Source organism: Cynocephalus volans, chromosome 2, assembly GCF_027409185.1.
Source record: "Cynocephalus volans isolate mCynVol1 chromosome 2, mCynVol1.pri, whole genome shotgun sequence".
Lineage (NCBI taxonomy): Eukaryota > Metazoa > Chordata > Mammalia > Dermoptera > Cynocephalidae > Cynocephalus > Cynocephalus volans.
In genome coordinates this window covers 55,282,334-55,302,982 of record NC_084461.1, presented here as the reverse complement: position 1 = coordinate 55,302,982, position 20,649 = coordinate 55,282,334, and the positions used below count along the sequence as shown (strand labels likewise).

The 20,649-nt window shown below is 34.9% G+C and overlaps 1 protein-coding gene and 1 pseudogene across 2 annotated transcripts in view; one reads left to right on the top strand and one right to left on the bottom strand.

Annotated features, from left to right (window-relative positions):
- Positions 1 to 20,649, bottom strand: part of CWC27 (CWC27 spliceosome associated cyclophilin) — a 238,606-nt gene that overhangs the window by 126,161 nt on the left and 91,796 nt on the right. The window lies entirely within an intron of this gene.
- Positions 16,818 to 17,850, top strand: LOC134371057 (glyceraldehyde-3-phosphate dehydrogenase-like; annotated as a pseudogene).

The following is a 20,649-nucleotide window of genomic DNA, read 5'->3' as shown; positions in this document are numbered from 1 at the left end:
GATAGAGCTAGAAACTAAACATGAGACGATTTGAATTCTAAGTCTATACTCTTTCCATTATGCTACACTGACACCTTGAAAAAGTCTCCAAGGAGCTTAAATTCCAAGGAGGGACATAAATCATGTACATCAAAAATAAAAACCAGTATGTAATAAAAAGCTTTAACTGCCATGACAAATAAATGACTGAAACATTTTGAAATTCAGTGAAGAAAAGATTACTTCAGGCTAAATAAGAGATGGCTTCACAGGGGAGTCATTTGAACAGGGCCCTGAAAAATGCATAGAAACTAGTGATGTAGAAAGGCATCCAAAAAGTATGTCTAAACCCAGACAGGGAGGCGGAAAAACATAGAGTGCATGCTAAAACACAAAGGTATTTGGCTATAGTATAGAATAATTTAAGGTGGGGAGGTGACTTGTAACAAAAGATAGAGGTGAGAAGAAAATATGGGGTCAAGTCTACATGCCAAGCATTTGTGACAGTCAAAGTGAGAATATTTTCCTTCAATTTTTCCACACCCTTGAGATTGTATTTTTTTTACAACCAATTTTTCAACTGCTCTGATTGTCTTCATTTTATCCACTATCCACCCATTCTAATACCTTACTAGTAATCCATACACTCCTTAAGTTGCTCTCTCAGAAGTAACTTATGATCTCCCAATCACAAATTCCAGTGGCTTCCCTTTAGATCCCCACTTGGACCTTCAGAAAAATCTGACTTTGTTTATCACCTTACCTCTCTCCATCCCCTCTACTAACCTCAGACATAGTACCATGCCAGATCTCCTCCTACCTCCTTGATATTCTTTCTCTGTTTCTGCTGGCTGTATTTCTGCCTACTGCTCCTCTAATTCAGGTACTTCACAGTGGTCTAGTCTCAACCCTCTCTATTCCTCTCCCTTCTTTAGAAATATCATCCACATTTAGGACTTCAATTCCATCTAAATACAGTCAATGTGTAAAATCAAGATCATTAGCATGATACTCTTTACACATTTCCACTCTCAGGATTAAACTTACATTTCTAACTGCCAGACGAATGCTTCCACTAGACATTCCACAAATGCATCAGTTTTTACCTTTTTTTTGAACCCTGGGCCTTAGTGTTATCAGCACCAATCTCTAACCAACTGAGCTAACTGGACAGCCTAAGTTCACCATTTTTAAAGTCAGATGGATCATGCTGGCTCTTCAAAAAACACCACCTTATTCCTATGTTTCCCATTTCTGACAAAGCCACCAGAAGGCTGGTTGTCAGACCCATCTTCTAGAATCACTCCCTTACCACATCCTTCCTTTTTTCTTTACGAAGTCTCTTCCTTTCTGTGGTCAGCGAAAAGAGTCTAGTTTGGGCTATCATGACTTCACTATTGCAACAGTCTCCTACTTGATCTATGTGCCTCTGATCTGACCTTTCTTCCATTCACTTTGCAACATATATGCCAAATCCTACAATTCTACTCTCCTGATGTTCATAACTCCTTAAATCCTGCTGAATTATGCACTAATTTCTTCCTCAAGTATTTAAGTCTCTCTCATGAGCTAGTTACAAACAACTTTTTTCAACACTATCTCCCACAATACAGTTACTCTTTCAGTCAAAACCTACTAGTCATAACTACCTTGGCAAATTTGTGCTTCAGCAAACACACCCCTTTGTTCATGCCATTTACATTGCTTAAAATGATGTTTTCCCCCTATTTCTGTCTACTAAAATCCTCCTCATCTTTCAAGGCTTCATGGAGAAAGCAGCGCTTCAGTACATCCTTGGGGAAGGTTGTCAACCTCATTAAACCTCAGTTTTCTCATCTATAAATTGCAGCTATATTCAGCATATATGTTTTAACAAGGCTGATGCAAAGATTAAGGACTAATATGAATAAGCACACTATCAGGTGCTCAAGAGGCAGCTATTTTTATGATCAAACTATACTACAATTAACTGATGTCTATTAAATTACATCAGCAATTTAAAGAATTAAAACTGTAAAAATTAATGACAAAATTATATTTGATTACAACACTAAAGAAATCTACTCTAATGTCATTGATGGGTTATTTTTTTTCCTTTTAAAACTCATGTTTATTCTTAGCATTCCAAAGGATTAAACAAAACATTTGGGTGGAGGGTAGTGGAAGAGACTTTTTTATCATAAGACCTAGACTCAACCTCATTAGACCTAGACCCAATCTCATTAATTAATTACATTAATTGCCACTAGAAAGCAATTAATCCTCCTTCTTTGCCTCAGTTTCATAATCACATAAGAATAGTCTGTGTCAGATGTAAATTAATATTTCTGAAATGCAGTCAAAATTATACGTGTAAAAAGTTATTACATTAGGTACATCATTTTATTTAAATTCCTTTGTATTTAGAATTTTAAAGCCCATTATGAATTAAAACGATTTCCTCTCAGTTCTCATGTCTAAAGAAGAGTGAGGTGCCAAATATTGTCATCTGCCTCCTAGACACACAAAGATGTTGAAATACAGAGATAGTAAGAGATTTTTCAAAATTGTCCAAGTCAATAATGAAATTGTAAATATGACACAGACATCCTAATTCTTTATGCAGTTTCCCACTTAATCTGCTAACTACCCACTGAATGAAAGTACTTTTAGACTTGTATACCTTACTTTTAAACTGAACGTTTTCTATACAACACAAGATACCATGAATAAGTAACTACAAAGGAAAGTTTTTATAAGTACAGTATGTTAGTATGTTTACATTTTTATCAGATTGTTTGTAGTACTTTATTAAAGTAGTTTTCATAAATCCTGTAATTTTTTAAATTGTGCAGCTTTTGAACCTGAGATCAAGGATTTAAAATGGCAATGTCAAGTATTGCATAATTTTCAGTAATTTTTTTTTTTCCCCTGATGCTTTTCTCATTTTCTCTAGTTTCCAGGAAAGTGCCTTAGGAAAATTTTGAGTTATATCTGTTCTTTTTTTTATGGCACGAAAAGTATTATCTTAATATAAGGGTGGTAAACTGAAGCACTGACCTTCTCTAACATTCACATTAAAAAAAAAATTGGTAAAGATTATAAAGACCTGAGTGTTTGACATGACTTTGAAGAGAGCTTTAATCTACAAAAATGAAATGGAACATGTGTAAGTTTCTTATTTAAGATGAATTTGCTTACTAATGAATTTCCTTAGAGATTTTGTTAAACAAGCTGATGGCTAAACACATATCCATTACAAACCATTGTTTTTTTGGACCATGGATGTAGCACTTGCAATTAGTTAGCTTAAGCCTGCTGTTTCCCAACATCTGATAAGAATTTCTAATACATTGAAACGAATGAAAACTAAACAGTACACCCTTCACGGTTTTTAGTCTGCTGCTTTAATCACAAAGATATCAAATCCGTTTATAATGAAACAGCAGCTTAGTTGTTGATGAAATCATAAAATAGCTATAATAAAAGACCATCTTAGATATTAAAACTATAGATGTATCAGTTTTTAGGCTTATGGTGTCATCAGCTAGAGCGGAGATGTAGGTGTACCATATCTCAGAAACTATGATGAAACACTGTAGTGCACACATGAATTTTGAAAATATAAACATATATCCAGAAAATATCTAACAAAACTAAATCAGGGAAACCCCAGGTGTGTTCAAAGCTCTGTCCTACCTATTACTAGCAGTATGGCATTGGACAACTAAGTTAAGCAATCCAAGCCTCAGTTTCCTTACTTGGAAATGAGAATAATAAGGTTGTTGTAAGAATGAAATAAGATTCCATGAAAATTACTTAGCATATTAACATGCTGCTTGGCTTAGAATATGTACTAAACAGAAATTTGCTTCTATTATTATTGTTGTCGTTCTCACCTCCACTACCAACACTACTCCTATTCTTACTATTTACAGAAGCAATTACTCACAAAATGAGATCTCAGTTTAACTAAAGAGATTAAAAAGGCAATTCCTTTTTTTTTATGGATGTATAGATTTCAAAAGCTTACTGATAAGTTTTTGTGTTTGATGCACTGCATAGATTAAATACCAAATGCTATGAAAGTGAGAAGTGTAACAGTGTAAAAAAACTAAAAATTATAAAATTCACTTACTTATCCTAATTATGGTCACTAAACACTTGAAACTGAATTACTTATTTTCTTTCATTATAATCTAGTAAAAAAGGTAAGGAATAAACAAGACAACAAAGAAATGCATATATACTTACAAAATCTATGAGGGAGGCTAACAGAGGACCTATTTTATTTTAGTTTAAGTGATCCAGAAAGGCTTCCATCAGAAGATAAAATTTAATCTGAGATATAATGTTCTATGTGCCCTTTATAATCTACTACATTAATATGAGGTACTTCAAAAAGTTCGTGGAAAAAGAATTAAAAGATAATATGAATCTTTCCATGAACTTTTTGAAGTACCCAAGTAGTTAGGAATAAAAAACCTATATTCACATCCTTAACTATATTGCAATTTAGAAGGAAGACAAGGAGGAATCCAAATGCACTTGCATATAGTCTTTAGACTTACAATCTTACTCCTTTCATATGAAAGATCACATATACTTTTAAATAAAAAGATTAGACATTTGATGCAGATTGTCATTAATCTTTGTAAGATATCTTTCAAGTATTAGAATATTTTATTTTTTTCAAAAGCAGACTAAACAGAGTGAATCCTGCACAAAGTCATAAAATGTCCATGATAACAGTAAGTGATATTGCTAGTCTGTCTAAACACCAAGTAAAAAATCTCAGAATCAAACATGTTACTTTACAACAAGAACTTGGCTTAGCCAGTATTTCACAGAAGCAGAGTAAATTTGTTGTGGCAGAAATCTGGTCTTTAGCCATATGTCTATTCCACCATCCAACTCTACAAATGACATCAATTCAATATGTAAAACAAATGAAATTTCCATTTCTAATAATGCAGCATACTAGATAACCTGAAAATTCTTGTGATCAAACATGTGGCAGTGCTAAATAAGAACATTTTTAAAAAAATACCTTTAAATAAATAGCTTAGCTCACTAGAAATCAAGAGAAGTATTCAGGGTTTAAAAAATGGGGAAGGGTTTGTAAAGAATCGGTGTCAATTCCTCTTTGAATGTTTGGTAAAATTCTGCTGTGAATCCATCTGGTCCTGGGCTTTTCTTCGTTGGGAGCCTTCTGATAACAGCTTCAATCTCCTTTATTGTTATTGGTCTGTTCAAATTTTCTACGTCTTCACGGTTCAGTTTTGGGAGCTTGTGTGTGTCCAGAAATTTATCCATTTCCTCCAGATTTTCAAATTTGTTGGCGTATAGTTGTTTATAGTAGTCTCGAATGATTCCTTGTATTTCAGATGAATCAGTTGTAATATCGCCTTTTTCATTTCTAATTTTTGTTATTTGAGTCTTCTCTCTTCTTTTTTTTGTTAGCCATGCTAATGGTTTGTCAATTTTATTTATCTTTTCAAAAAACCAACTTTTTGATTCATTGATCTTTTGAATTGTTTTTTGGTTTTCAATTTCATTCAGTTCTGCTCTGATCTTAATGACTTCTTTCCGTCTGCTAACTTTAGGCTTGGATTGTTCTTGTTTTTCTAGTTCTTTAAGGTGAAGTGTTAGGTTGTTCACTTGCCATCTTTCCATTCTTCTGAAGTGAGCGTTTAATGCAATAAATTTTCCCCTCAATACTGCTTTTGCAGTATCCCACAGGTTTTGGTATGATGTATCATTGTTTTCATTAGTTTCAATAAATTTTTTGATTTCCTGCTTGATTGCTTCTTGGACCCATATGTCATTAAGTAGAATGCTGTTTAATTTCCATGTGTTTGTATAGTTTCCAGAGTTTCGTTTGTTATTAATTTCTAGTTTTAATCCATTGTGGTCTGAGAAGATACATGGGATAATTCCAATTTTTTTGAATTTATTGAGACTTGATTTGTGACCTAATATGTGATCTATCCTGGAGAATGATCCATGTGCTGATGAGAAAAATGAATATTCTGAGGTTGTTGGGTGGAATGTTCTGTAGATATCTGCCAATCGATTCTTTACAAACTATTCCAAAAGATTGAAATGGACGCATATCTCCCAAACTCATTCTATGAAGCAAACATCATCCTGATACCAAAACCAGGTAAAGATATAACCAAAAAAGAAAACTACAGGCCAATATGCTTGATGAATATAGATGCAAAAATCCTCACTAAAATACTAGCAAACAGAATACAGCAACATATACGTAAAATTATTCATCACGATCAAGTGGGATTCATCCCAGGGATGCAAGGTTGGTTCAACATACGCAAATCAATAAATGTCATACACCATATTAATAAACTCAAACACAAGGACCATATGATCATATCTATAGATGCTGAAAAAGCATTTGATAAAGTTCAGCACTCATTCATGACAAAGACCCTCTATAAGTTAGGTATAGAGGGAAAGTATCTCAACATAATTAAAGCCATATATGCCAAACCCACAGCCAATATCATCCTGAATGGGGAAAAGCTGAAAGCTTTTCCTTTAAGAACAGGAACTAGACAAGGATGCCCACTCTCACCACTCCTATTCAACATAGTGTTGGAAGTACTAGCCAGAGCAATCAGAGAAGAGAAGGAAATAAAGGGCATCCAGATTGGAAGAGATGAAGTCAAACTGTCCCTGTTTGCAGATGACATGATCCTATATATCGAACAGCCTAAAACCTCTACAAAAAAACACTTGGAATTGATAAATGATTTCAGCACAGTAGCAGGATACAAAATCAACACACAAAAATCAGTAGCATTTCTTTTCTCCAATAGTGAACATGCAGAACGAGAAATCAAGAAAGCCTGCCCATTTACAATAGCCACCAAAAAAATAAAATACTTAGGAATTGAGTTAACCAAGGAGGTGAAAAATCTCTATAATGAGAACTACAAACCACTGCTGAGAGAAATTAGAGAGGATACAAGAAGATGGAAAGATATTCCATGCTCTTGGATTGGAAGAATCAACATAGTGAAAATGTCCATACTACCCAAAGTGATATACAAATTCAATGCAATCCCCATCAAAATTCCAAAGACATTTTTCTCAGAAATGGAAAAAACTATCCAGACATTTATATGGAACAATAAAAGACCACGCATAGCCAAAGCAATGCTGAGCAAAAAAAATAAAGCTGGAGGCATAACACTACCTGACTTTAAGCTATACTACAAAGCTATAATAACCAAAACAGTATGGTACTGGCATAAAAACAGACACACTGCCCAATGGAATAGAATAGAGAATCCAGAAATCAACCCACACACTTACTGCCATCTGATCTTTGACAAAGGCACCAGGCCTATTCACTGGCGAAGGGACTGCCTCTTCAGCAAATGGTGCTGGGATAACTGGATATCCACATGCAGGAGAATGAAACTAGATCCATACCTCTCGCCGTATACTAAAATCAACTCAAAATGGATTAAGGATTTAAATATACACCCTGAAACAATAAAACTTCTTAAAGAAAACATAGGAGAAACACTTCAGGAAATAGGACTGGGCACAGACTTCATGAATACGACCCCAAAAGCACAGGCAACCAAAGGAAAAATAAACAAATGGGATTATATCAAACTAAAAAGCTTCTGCACAGCAAAAGAAACAATTAAAAGAGTTAAAAGACAACCAACAGAGTGGGAGAAAATATTTGCAAAATATACATCTGACAAAGGATTAATATCCAGAATATATAAGGAACTCAAACAACTTTACAAGAAGAAAACAAGCAACCCAATTAAAAAATGGGCAAAAGAGCTAAATAGGCATTTCTCTAAGGAAGATATCCAAATGGCCAACAGACATATGAAAAAATGCTCAACATCACTCAGCATCCGGGAAATGCAAATCAAAACCACATTGAGATACCATCTAACCCCAGTTAGGATGGCTAAAATCCAAAAGACTCTGAACGATAAATGCTGGCGAGGCTGCGGAGAAAAAGGAACTCTCATACATTGTTGGTGGGACTGCAAAATGGTGCAGCCTCTATGGAAAATGGTATGGAGGTTCCTCAAACAATTGCAGATAGATCTACCATATGACCCAGCTATCCCACTGTTGGGAACATACCCAGAGGAATGGAAATCATCAAGTCGAAGGTATACCTGTTCCCCAATGTTTATCGCAGCACTCTTTACAATAGCCAAGAGTTGGAACCAGCCGAAATGCCCATCATCAGATGAGTGGATACAGAAAATGTGGTACATCTACACAATGGAATACTACTCAGCTATAAAAACGAATGAAATACTGCCATTTGCAACAACATGGATGGACCTTGAGAGAATTATATTAAGTGAAACAAGTCAGGCACAGAAAGAGAAATACCACATGTTCGCACTTATTGGTGGGAGCTAAAAATTAATATATAAATTCACACACACACACACACACACACACACACACACACACAAACTGGGGGGGGGGAAGAAGATATAACAACCACAATTATTTGAAGTTGATACGACAAGCAAACAGAAAGGACATTGTTGGGGGGGAGGGGGGGAGGTAGAAGGGAGGGAGGTTTTGGTGAAGGGGAGCAATAATCAGCCACAATGTATATCGACAAAATAAAATTTAAAGAAAAATAAATAAAATAAAAATAAAAATAAAAAATGGGGAAGGGACTGAAAACCAAAACAAGAAGCATTGGAACTATTATTGGAACACTATGAGTTAGTGGTCTTGGTAACCTAGGAATGTGGGTTTTAACAATCATGAGGACAGAACTAGTACTCCCAACACATAAAGCTAGCATCCTACACTCATTGACAAGGTTGGAATAAACACATCTACTGACAAACACAGGAGGACCACAAAAAAGCTTGCCTGTCTTAGGTCCAGGCAGGTAAGTAGACTCTCAAGCCAATTAATATTTTCAGGGTATCTAAGGAGGATTTTTAATTAAAATCACAAGTGATCTGTTGTATTCTAATGCATCTATTAGAACCAAAGGTAAATTCTCTCTGAAGAAAGTCGTCCTCAATTCATATTTCACAGAATTTTGAAAAGATAAGTTGTAAAAAAATTTAGCTCCCAATAAAAAGATTTTATAATATGCAAGGAAACAAGGCATTGTGAGTGAGAACCAGAGGAACAACAAATAACAGAACCTGACGGTAAAAATTTCAGATATGATAAAACTAAAACAAGTGTGTTTATTATATGGAGACAAGGAAAGAGAGGATAAAAAATTGAATGAGATATCTATATCAATAACTGGAAAAAGAATCAAAACTTCTAGAAAGAATAAACAGAAATGCTAAAGTTAAACTCAATAAAAAGTTAAATGACTAAAAAAACATAGCTGAAGAGAGAATGGGTGAACAAGGAGATATATCTGAAAACACACACAACACAGGATGCAAAACACAGACAGAAAATAACAAGTATGAGAGGTTAAAAGACATGGAAGACATCAGAGAAGGTCTACTACATGTATAAGTGAAACTACAGAAAGAAAATAGAGAGACTGAGATTGAGACAATACCTGAAGAAAAAAAATCTGAGAATTTCCCAGAATTGATGAAAAACACTAGTCTTCAGATTCAGGAAGCTCAAGGTATTTCAAGCAATATAAACAAAAAGAAAATCCACATGTAGACATGCCATAGTCAAAATGCAGAGCACCAAAGATAAAGCAATTTAAAAACAATCAGCAGAAATTAAACAAATCAGGTAAATTTACTCCCTCCCCCCAACTTTTTTTTAACAGAGAAAGTAGACTGACAGATTGTGGGAATGAAGTAGTCACAGACTTATGCACCATAAAAGATGTCTTTCATTACATCCATTAAAGCAAGCAAAGAACAAATAATGGCTGGATGCTTAAATAAAAATGACTATGGATTAGTACTATCTTAACTATTCCAAGAATGCTAAATAATAGGTCACAGTTAGTCTTAAGATACAATGGACTAGCTCCTGAACCATATTCTGACATTTTTATTAATGACATAACTATTCACAAGTGTGCATTAAATTGGATGAAAAACATTCTTAAGAAATTCATGAATATAAAAACTGAGAGAGACAGCAAATATTTTAAAAGGATCCTAAGAGTACTTGAAAAGGTAATGAAATTTAATAGTAAACATTATATGCTACATTGCATATAAAGCAAAAGTCAAACCAATTATGGGTGTAGGGTGCATGGATAGCTCAAACAGGGAGGAGATTTGGAGTAATAGTGTAGTGTAGTAAGAATAAAAAATATCGAAGGGCTTGTAATTGACAACACAAGTGGAGTCAAAGCTGTGATGGATGTGGCTGCCAAAAAAGTGTACATGATCATAGGCCTCATAAAAAGAAGTATAGTATGTAATACATGTAATGTAACTGTTCTTTTCTATGCTATGCCAATCAAATAAATCTGATTTGAATTTATTTCACACAGGATAGGATTAAATGAACTAGGGATGTTTTGCATAGAAAGGAGAACTCTAAGGGGAATCATCACAAAAGTCACTATCACTATGAAAAAGAATTAGATTCATTTTATATGGATGCAACAAGGTAGAAAGAGGACTAAGGGGTGAAACTTATGGAAGGACAGAGTTCATGACAAAATTAAGTACTACCTGATACAGTAATGAGTTCCTTGTAGTTATGATCATTTAGGCATCACTTGATGGGGAAATTTTAGAGAGGATTAAAGGATAAGTGGTTGAACTGGATAACTAAGAGCCCTTTCAAATTAAAACACTACAATCTTATAAAAATCTAAGTGTTTGATGACTAGAGTATAATTATAAATATTAGATATTCATCAGAAAACATAAATCTTCTATACATATGAACATCCAGAATGGAAAATTAAAATCCACAATTTTCAAAGGCTCTTTTAAGTCAAATGCATCTGTCATGTTTCTCATAAGACAGAAATTTGAACTTTTTCCTTCCTCTCTTCATATGAATATATAAAATGCAAAGGATTTGAATAATTCATCAACCTAGCACAGTCAACACAGGATTTCAGTGAGTAAAATTCACCATTAAATTAACTGACATCCAGAGATAGGATTTATAAGCAAACCTTTGATGAATACTAACAAGTGCCTACATAACTTCTATTAAGATTTATTTTTAAATGCCTGGAAAATCTTTAAAAACACTTTTCTGCTTCTAACAAAGTATTTCTTTTGAACAATTCTAAATAATGGATTAAGGACATTAACACCTTCATAGCTTATTCCATATGTCATACTGCTTTCCAAATGACTAATACCAGTTTATAATCCTGCACACAATAACTTTAGTTTACCAAGTTTATAGATACTTTAGTTTGCATATCTTTGACAAACATTTCCCATGATGTCTCTCTCCCACCTACTTTCCTATTTATTTCTCATCTACATTTCCCTTTCAATAGACTTCCCATTCACATGCTTCAGGTTTTTTTTAATGAAATTAAATGCTTATAGTATTCACATTACTTTTATATTTTCATGCAAATATTTTCAGTCTTATTCCATTCATAAAAATTCAGTGTGTTTTATTATATAAAAATATGGGCGTTAATTTTTTTTATGCTGTAAACCTCTCTATGATCTTTTTCTTTTTCCTTAAAGCAAATATTAAATTCTACATTTTTGACTTGAATTCCTATAATTTGACTTTTCAAATTATAATTTAATTCTTTATTCACTTGGAAGGACAATACAAATCACTTATTTCTTTGATTTTTAAAATCTAACACCACTGATGAGGTGATGCCACAGTATACCTCATTTTAGAGTCCTACATTATCATGTATTAAAATTTTTACATACGGTAGTGCATATTCTGAATTTTCTATTGGGTATTATAGATTTCATTAATCTAAGTTTCTCCTACTGAGTCAGTATCAAACTGCTTTGAGTATTACTCTTTATGACACACAATCTGGGAAGCCTATATTACTACTCTTCACACTGATAATTTTTATATTCTTGCCCGTTTGGTTTCTACAATATCTTAGGATAAGTTTGTAGATTTAAAATTATCCTGTTGGGATTTTTATTGGCATTACAGTTAGAATCTAACTGACTTGAAGAAGATTAGGCCTTTTTACCATCCAGAAATATGGTGTTCTTTTCCCATTAAATCATCTAAAAAGATTTTATAATATTGTTCCTTCTCACAAAGGCTCCACAGTCAGTAGTTTTTGAAAAGAAGTTTTATGATTTTTGTTGCTATTACACTGGCATCTTAAGTATACTTTCTAGGTGATTTCTTCTAGTGTATTGAAATGTCATAAATTTTCTATATTAATCTTTTATCCCATCATCTTACTTTAAAAAAAAGTCTATTCCTATCATTTTAAAGATAATATAAATTATTTTTCTGTGTATATAAACATTTATTCCATTTTCAACAGTAATATTTTTGGTTATTTTTCTCTGACTATATATTCCTTTTCATGTCTTATTGAATTAACAAGAACTTTCAAAACCAGGTAAAATAATAATTGTGATAATGAACAACCTTGTTTCTTAATTTAAGAAGGATGGGTCTATGGCTGTAACATTTTGAATTTTGGTTTAGGAAAGGAACTCCGATTTATTAAAGAGAAGTCCTATTTATATTTAATATTTTTATTAGAAGGAATATTGTTTTTGTTACTTAATTTGTATTAAATAATTTGTATTAAATGATTGAAATATTTCTTGTTCAATTTACTGACACAGTATATCATACTAATAGACTTCCTTTAATAGATTGACTCTTACATTCTTGGGATAAAAGAGTTCTCTCTTAGGCTATTTTAAAAATAACGCCTATAAATAAACAAAACAAAACAAAAAAGGCATGGATTCCTTTTGCAGCAGTGTTCACAAAAGGTCAGGTATGAAGACAGAGAAGGGTAGAAGTTGAAAAGTCCTATCTTTGGAGGGGATCTACGTACTTAAGCAGCATGGTGTACAAGTTAAAGAGACGTGGAATAAGTAGCCAGACTTTACAGCATAGGGCCGAGAGTATGGGCCTGAAGTCTGACAGACCTAGATTAAATTCTGGCTTTAGTAATAAAGCATTGTACACATTACTTATCCTCTCTGTTGATTCTTAGTTCCCTCAGTTCTAAAATGGGAATACTGCTATGAAGCTTAAATGAGATAATTGACCACCAGGTAAAGTAGTCAGATGAAACACAATCACTATTCTTTCTTCCCAAACATCTAGTTAAGGGACATTGCTATCTCTTATGTAGAAAACAAACAAACAAAAAGTAGTAGAGAAGAAATAATTCAAAGATATGTAATACAGAAAAAAACCTGAATCTGTATATAAATTGCATCTGATAGGGTGTATCTTATTCATGAAAAAATTGATACAAAATGACTGATAATGGAGGCATCTTGATTAAATTAATAACCTCCAAGGATAAAGAGAATCTTCAAGTAATCAGGCAGTATAAGCAAGATACTCTAGGTAGAAGGATGAAGAAAGGCAACTGAGAAGGGAAAGTGAAAAAAATTTAAGTATATTAATTTCCTCAACCTTTAAGGCAGGAAGTTAATCAGTACAATCTAAAATTGAATCAAGTAGTTTAAAAGAATGATTCAATCTCTTAATATTTTCATAACTTTTTTTGTAAAATGGAGGAATTTCTTAGGAAATACCTTAAGACAAAGAAACATTTATATAAAACTGGGAAATTTCTTTAGTCTTACTTCCATTTAGTATTTTTATGTTAAACTCAATTAGAATAAAATATAATATTTTTCTTAAAATGTAGTATGATTCTCTTTTAATAAAATTATCTGTTTAACCTTGCTTTTCCCTCTGTGTGCATGCATGAAGAAATGTCTGAAATAATATTCAGTTACTGTTAATGATAGTTATTGCTTGATATTTTTAGGTGTGTTGTTTGGGGTTTCCTATTTTCTTCTCTCTGTGCTATACTTATAATGAGTAGGCATTATTTTTACAAAAAACTAAAGTCATTTGGAAAAACATTTTTAATGAGCTACCTTTATCCCAGTATCTGACACTGTAACTCAGTATGAAGTTGGAGCTAAATAAGCATAAACTGAGGGAGAAATCATATCAGAATACTAATCCTAAAAACTGTCAGAGGGAAATGTGAAGGCTTGGGAAGAAAAGAAATTCAGTGAAAAGAAAGAAATCTCAAATGTAGCACATAGAATAAAAATCTCTGAGAAAACAGCATCAGATAAAATAATGTATACCTTTTAGGTATAGAATTGAGGAATTTTTGAGGAATTTTGAAGAATTGAGATCATTTCTGTGAAGGCCATACTTCCATGGTAACAGATAAGCACTATGTAAATTATTAAGATTTTCGCATTTTCCACAGTGTTCTTGCCTTGCTAAATTCACTTTACTAACATCAAAACTCTTTGAACATTATGCAAAAGAATGAGTATACGAACAAATGGTTTTAAATACTGTATAGTACGTGGCATGAATTAAATAAGAAAAAAAGTGAGGTCAAAGTTTTCCTGGCATTCAGCTAGATTTTCATCAGTATGGATCAGAATTGTACAAAATGGCTTCTAGGGAATCATAATGTTTTACAGTGTTTAACAAATGAGTTGCATGTAGGTAATCCTCTTAAATCACTGAAACGTTATACATTTTAGGTTTAGGGACTGCTGGCCCTGCCTTTCTCATCCAGTACAGAGGTCCCTCCTTCCCCTGGAAGCCCATTCCACTTGGCTCCTGAGCCATTCATTTGTGATGAGGACAAAGGTATATCATGAGCTGCTTCTATTCCACTCAAGAATAAGGTCTAAAACGAGTCATTCTGTTTTAGTTCTATAGTCAAGTATACCTAAATGTAGTCTTCCTGATAATAACTATACAATGATGATGTAGATAATGATATTATTAGGCCTGGCTTTTCTAATTCTAATTTCAGATTCTCTCCTGACTGGGTGGGTGGGTGGGAGATCCCAAGTACTCCAGGAAGCATTTTGCTTACTTTTTCAAGACAGAAGAGCCATTAGATAAACACTGCTTTTGCTCACTTGACTTTGAAAACTGCCCTTCCTTACTGCCTTGTCTAATTGGTAACCTGGAACTCTCTTAGTACAGAATCCTGTCCAAATCAAGTTCACCACATCCTTTTGACCTTAGGGCTCTGTGATTTGCTTGCCTTAAAGTCCCTCTCCAAACTAGAGCCAGGGTAATTTTTTAAAGCTCAAATTTGATCTCCTTACTTCCTTGCTATAGCACCCCTTAATTCCCAGTCTAAACTTGTTAACATTACTATAAGGTTCTTCATAGTCTCAACTGTGCTTTATTATCCATCTCTATCTCTTGCTTCACCCCTTGCATGCAATCTAGGCATTCTAAAATCCATTAGTTTTCAGAACATATCATATTCTTTGATACCTATTCCTCATGGCCTAAAACAATCCTCCCTTCCACTTCCCTTCTTCTCATAACTCATATTCACCCTTCATATCCTAGCTTCCATGCGACTTTCCCCACAAAGACTTTTCTGAATCCTCAATACTGTTGCATAAACTCCCTATATTTATCCTTAGTATCACACTTACTATACTGTATTTTAACAGCCTGTTTACTTCTTTGTAATCCCCAGTAGTCCAATAAAACTGTGTCATTTCACTTTTGCAACTCTAGTAACTAGCACAGAATCTGACACATAAGCAGTATTCAGTACTCAGTAAATATGTCAAACCCAACTAAATTGCTGATACTAATTATTCTATTAGATTGTCTAGTGCTGTAATTTTTCACTATAATGGTAGGTTAAAAAAAAGGACACTTAACACTAAAAATAATGCAGTGCTCTTAAGCACTGGCAAAATGTATCAATGCTAAATGTGTGTACCATTCCACTCAGCAATTCCAGGCATTCATCCTAAGGAACCAAAAGTGTTCAAGCACCTGACAAGCACAATAAAGAATGTACTGGGTGTTTACTATAACATTGTTTATAATGGGAAATTTCCATTTAAAATAATTAGATTACATGATAAATTACAATAATAAAACCAAAGTATTCCACTTACATAAAATCATGTATTTGTGAATGTGTGTGCATGCTAACACATAAAAACAAAAATAAAGATTTGAAAAGTGGTTTACCAAAATGAAAACAATGGTTAGCTCTGTAGAATGCAATATCACATGACTTAATGATTTTGTAAACTATGAATTTTGATTATAAAGATAAACTTATTTCTGTTTAGGAAATTTCTTTTTTGGATGGAAATATTTAAAATAGTTTCTCCTGAACATTCCTTCTGTGCCTTTCTCTAAAATTAAAAAAAAAAAAAAAATCATAATTAAGAAGTTAAATGAAATCAGATAAGAATACTCTGGTGTTCAGAACACTTAATACATCATTTTTTTTTTACCAATTTAAGAATCCAGTAGTTAAAATTTTTTTATTTCCACCATGGTCCCATGACATAATCTCTAAAAAAAAGAAGCTCTGTCTAATATTTTGGAATAGATATATTAAGCCAAGGCCGAGGGCCACAGCCACACCTCTCAGACGTCTGCATCCAGTCCAGAGATGACCACAGAACCACGGCCAGAAGCACCCTGGGCTCCCCTGCTGGAATGAGATGGATGCCACGGACCTCAACCATACCCCTATCCCTCTTTCCTCCTCCTCTCCCCCTCTCCCTCTCCCCCTCTCCCTCTCATTTCCTCTCCCTTCCCCCCCAACTGCTCTGCAACATCTTAGAATATAAAAACAAACAAACAAACAAACAAACAAACAAACAAACAAACAAACAAACAAACAAAGGCTCTCTGCTCTCTCTGCGCCTCCCCATTCCAGACAGCCATGTCCCCAAGACACAATGGTGAAGGTCAGAGTAAACAGATTTGGCCATATTGGGTGCCTAGTCACCAGGGCTGCTTTTAACTCTGGCAAAGTGGATACTGTCACCATCAAGGACCCCTTCACTGACCTCAACTACATGGTCTACATGTTCCAGTGTGATTCCACCCATGGCAAGTTCCATGGCACTGTCAAGGCAGAGAACGGGAAGCTTGTCATCAACGGGAAGGCCATCACCATCTTCCAGGAGTGAGATCCTGCCAACATCAAATGGGGTGATACTGGTGCTGAGTATGTTGCAGAGTCCACTGGTGTCTTCACGACTTTGGAGAAGGTGGGGGCTCACTTGAAGGGTGGAGCCAAAAGGGTCATCATCTCTGCTCCTTCTGCTGATGCCCCCATGTTCATGATAGATGTGAACCATGACAGAGGAAAACACCCACACGATCATCAGCAATGTATCCTGCACCACTAACTGCTTAGCCTCTTTGGCCAAGGTTATGTATGACAACTTTGGCATTGTGGAGGGACTCCTGACCACAGTCCACGCTCTCACTGCCACCCAGAAGACGGTGGATGAACCCTCTGGGAAACTGGTGTGATGGTTGTGGTGCTCTCCAGAATATCATCCCTGCATCTAAAGGTGCTGCCAAGGCTATGGGCAAGGTCATCCCTCAACTGAATGGGAAGTTCACTGGCATGGCCCTCTGTGTCCCCACTGCCAATCTGTTGGTTGTGGATCTGACCTGCCATCTGGAGAAAGCTGCCAAATATGAAGACATCAAGAAGGTGGCAAAGAAGGCATTGGAGGGCACCCTGGAGGGCATCCTGGGCTACATTGAGGACTAGGTTGTCTCCACTGACTTCAACAGTGACGCGTACCTTTGATGCAGTGACCTCTTCCACTTTCGATGCAGGGGCTGGCATTGCCCTCAGTGACCACTTCATCAAGCTCACATCCTGGTATGACAATGAATATGGCTACAGCAACAGGGTGGTGGACCTTATGGTCCACATGGCCTTCAAGGAGTAAGAGCCCCCACGACCACAAGCCCCAGTAAGAGCACAAGAGGAAGAGGAGAGGCCCTCAGCTGCTGGGGAGTCCCTGTCCCAATTCAGTCCCCCAACACACTGAGGATGCCCCTCCTTGGCACAGTTTCTATCCCAGACCCCCTGAAGAAGGGGAGGGGCCTAGGGAGCCCTACCTTGTCATGTACCATCAATAAAAGTCCCTTGTATGCCAAAAAAAAAAATTTTTTAAAAATATTTAGTCAAGAAGAGCATAAAGGGTGTGTCATATCTGAATGCTTACACAATGTTCAGATTTTTCTATTTGCAGAATAAATAAATTTTATCATAGGATGTATTCCAATTTGTAGTAAGTAATAAGTTTATTACTATGAATATACTGAGAATTTAAAAGAGGTTTCTTAAAATTTCCATTGCAATTTTATTATCCATTACTATAAATAAACTGGCTGTGTACATCTGATAAAACTGTAAGCCTAAATCACTCAAAACACTTTGCTCAAATTTGATCTCACATCTCAAAATTAGACATTTTGGGAACTATACTGATATGCCCTTCTGTTCTGGGAATGAGTCAACTCTTGCATATGGCCATTATGCCACTAAGAGAGTGTTTTGGAGAATTAATACAAACCTTTACATTTTTAATTTTTTAAGCCTCTTTCCAACCCTAAGAGCCATGGGGCAGCAGGCAGGGAAGGAAGCAAGGAGACAGTAAGGAGAAAAGAGGAAAGTTTTTGAAATTTTTCCAACAGTAAACAATAAAGCTCCAAATTTAGGGGGAAAAACACCTTATTTTCTTTCCTCTTTAGCCACCTAAAACACAGAATATAGTATAAAAGCTTTGTGGATATAGTAGGCACTAAGCTATAGAAGGATCCATCAATTTGTGTTGCCTGACTTTTGCAAAAATTCTCACCTATGTTGTGGCTTAAAGATTTGCTCTAAATGAACAAATGCAGATTCTCTGCTTCTCAAACCCTGGCTGACATTAAGCTGAAAACAAGCTGCATCCTCAGAGGCACTCAGATGCAAGAGCTGACTCATTCTCAGGCTATTGCTGCAGAAAAGGCCAGTTTTTCTTTTCCATTAGGCTACATAGACTTAACCTCTCTGTGGGTTTCCTACTCTGTTACCACCTGGCAGACAAACAGAACCACGAAACTTGCTTGAACTGTGCTAGACCAACCCTTCAAGAAAATAAGGACAAGATGTGAGCCAGGAAAAGCACTCTGGAAACTACTTGCACCTAATAAAAACATATTCTTAATTTAGTCAATGTGAAATCCAAAGTAGTTCATTCCAAGTGGAAAAGATGCATTATTTATATTTACGTGAGTTCTAAATTTAGGCTTGATCCATGCTTCGTGAATAAAAACTACCATTTTACAGAATAAGGTAAACATCTGGCCTTCATGTACACCTACCGTTCTTCATTAAACCAATATGAGATATGCGGGAAAATTCAATATTTGCCCTTAATTTGTGAATAAACCAAAATTTTCTTTTATGGAATAAATTCATTAAAAAATTATAATCAATAAAGTAATACAATTAGAATTTCACATGGCTACTTTTTTCTTTTTCTCTATTCCAAAAATGTTCCAAGTACTGTGATAAGCATATCTACATATACTTACTACCTCACTGAATCCTCACATCAATAATAAGGCAAGAAACAGCAAGGCAAATGAGGTAACACTTCAGCTTAACTGGAAGATCGTGCACAATAGCTAGAACTACAGAGAATAAACCTGGGAGAACAAAAGTGATATATTTCACACATGCCACACCCTCAACACCAAAACAAAAGTTTTATTAGACATATGAGCTTGAAGACCATTTACGAAAACAATGGGGGTTGGTGGAAAGTATTTTCAATGCAATATAGTTTAAACTTTAGTACATATAAAAATCACCTGAAGACTTGTTAAAACACAGATTGCTGGTCTCTACCCAAAAGTTTCTGATTCTGTAGGTTTGGAATGGGGCCTGAGATTTCCATTTATAGCAAATTCATTGGGAAAGCTGATGCTACTGGTCTAGGGACCATGCTTTGAGAACTAACAGTTCAAAGAAATGTTACATATGTAAATCTGATATTTTATTAATAATTTCTTAGCTTTGAAAATAAACCTAGGCAAGGAGCTCAACAGAATTAGTTACTTTACATTTAATCAAACTTCAATTTTTATAGCTGAAACACTAAACTGGGAAATAGTGGGTAAGTAAATAAAGTTTTGCTCTCAGGTAAAGTCACTAATAAACTTAGGTATTTTCCAGGGGCCAGAGGAACACAGTGCTCCTCTACAAGCTTAATGTGCCTTCATTGTTGCAGTTACGAAGTTTTCAAAATGACTTTTCTTTATGTGGTTTAGAGCAGGATAGTATGTTTTGGGTGAGGGGAATAGTATTCTAGAATCTTGGTAACTTCTTGATGAATTTTCAACACGTTGCCATTAGCTTTGTGGATGGGACTGTGCTCTGGTTTTACAATGGGTATTTAGAACCTGTACCATAATAAGACTACAAGTTCAAAAGGATTCAAATCTGGTATGTGACACGGTGGTGAATGTCCAAAGGTAATGTGGGGGGAAAAAGAAAAAAAGAACAAACAACAACAACAGCAATGACAAATCAGTTCTGGAGGTTATCTCAAAGTATTTCTTTTGGGAAGCCTCCCCTAGCTCTGGGAGAGAAAAGGTTAGGGTTATTGATAGGTCCTCATGTTCTCTACTAAAAGTAACCTCCAACTTTCACTATGTTATATGTACCTTAAGGTGGGTTCTACTATGTTATTCAGTGGAGTGTGGCTTAGACTT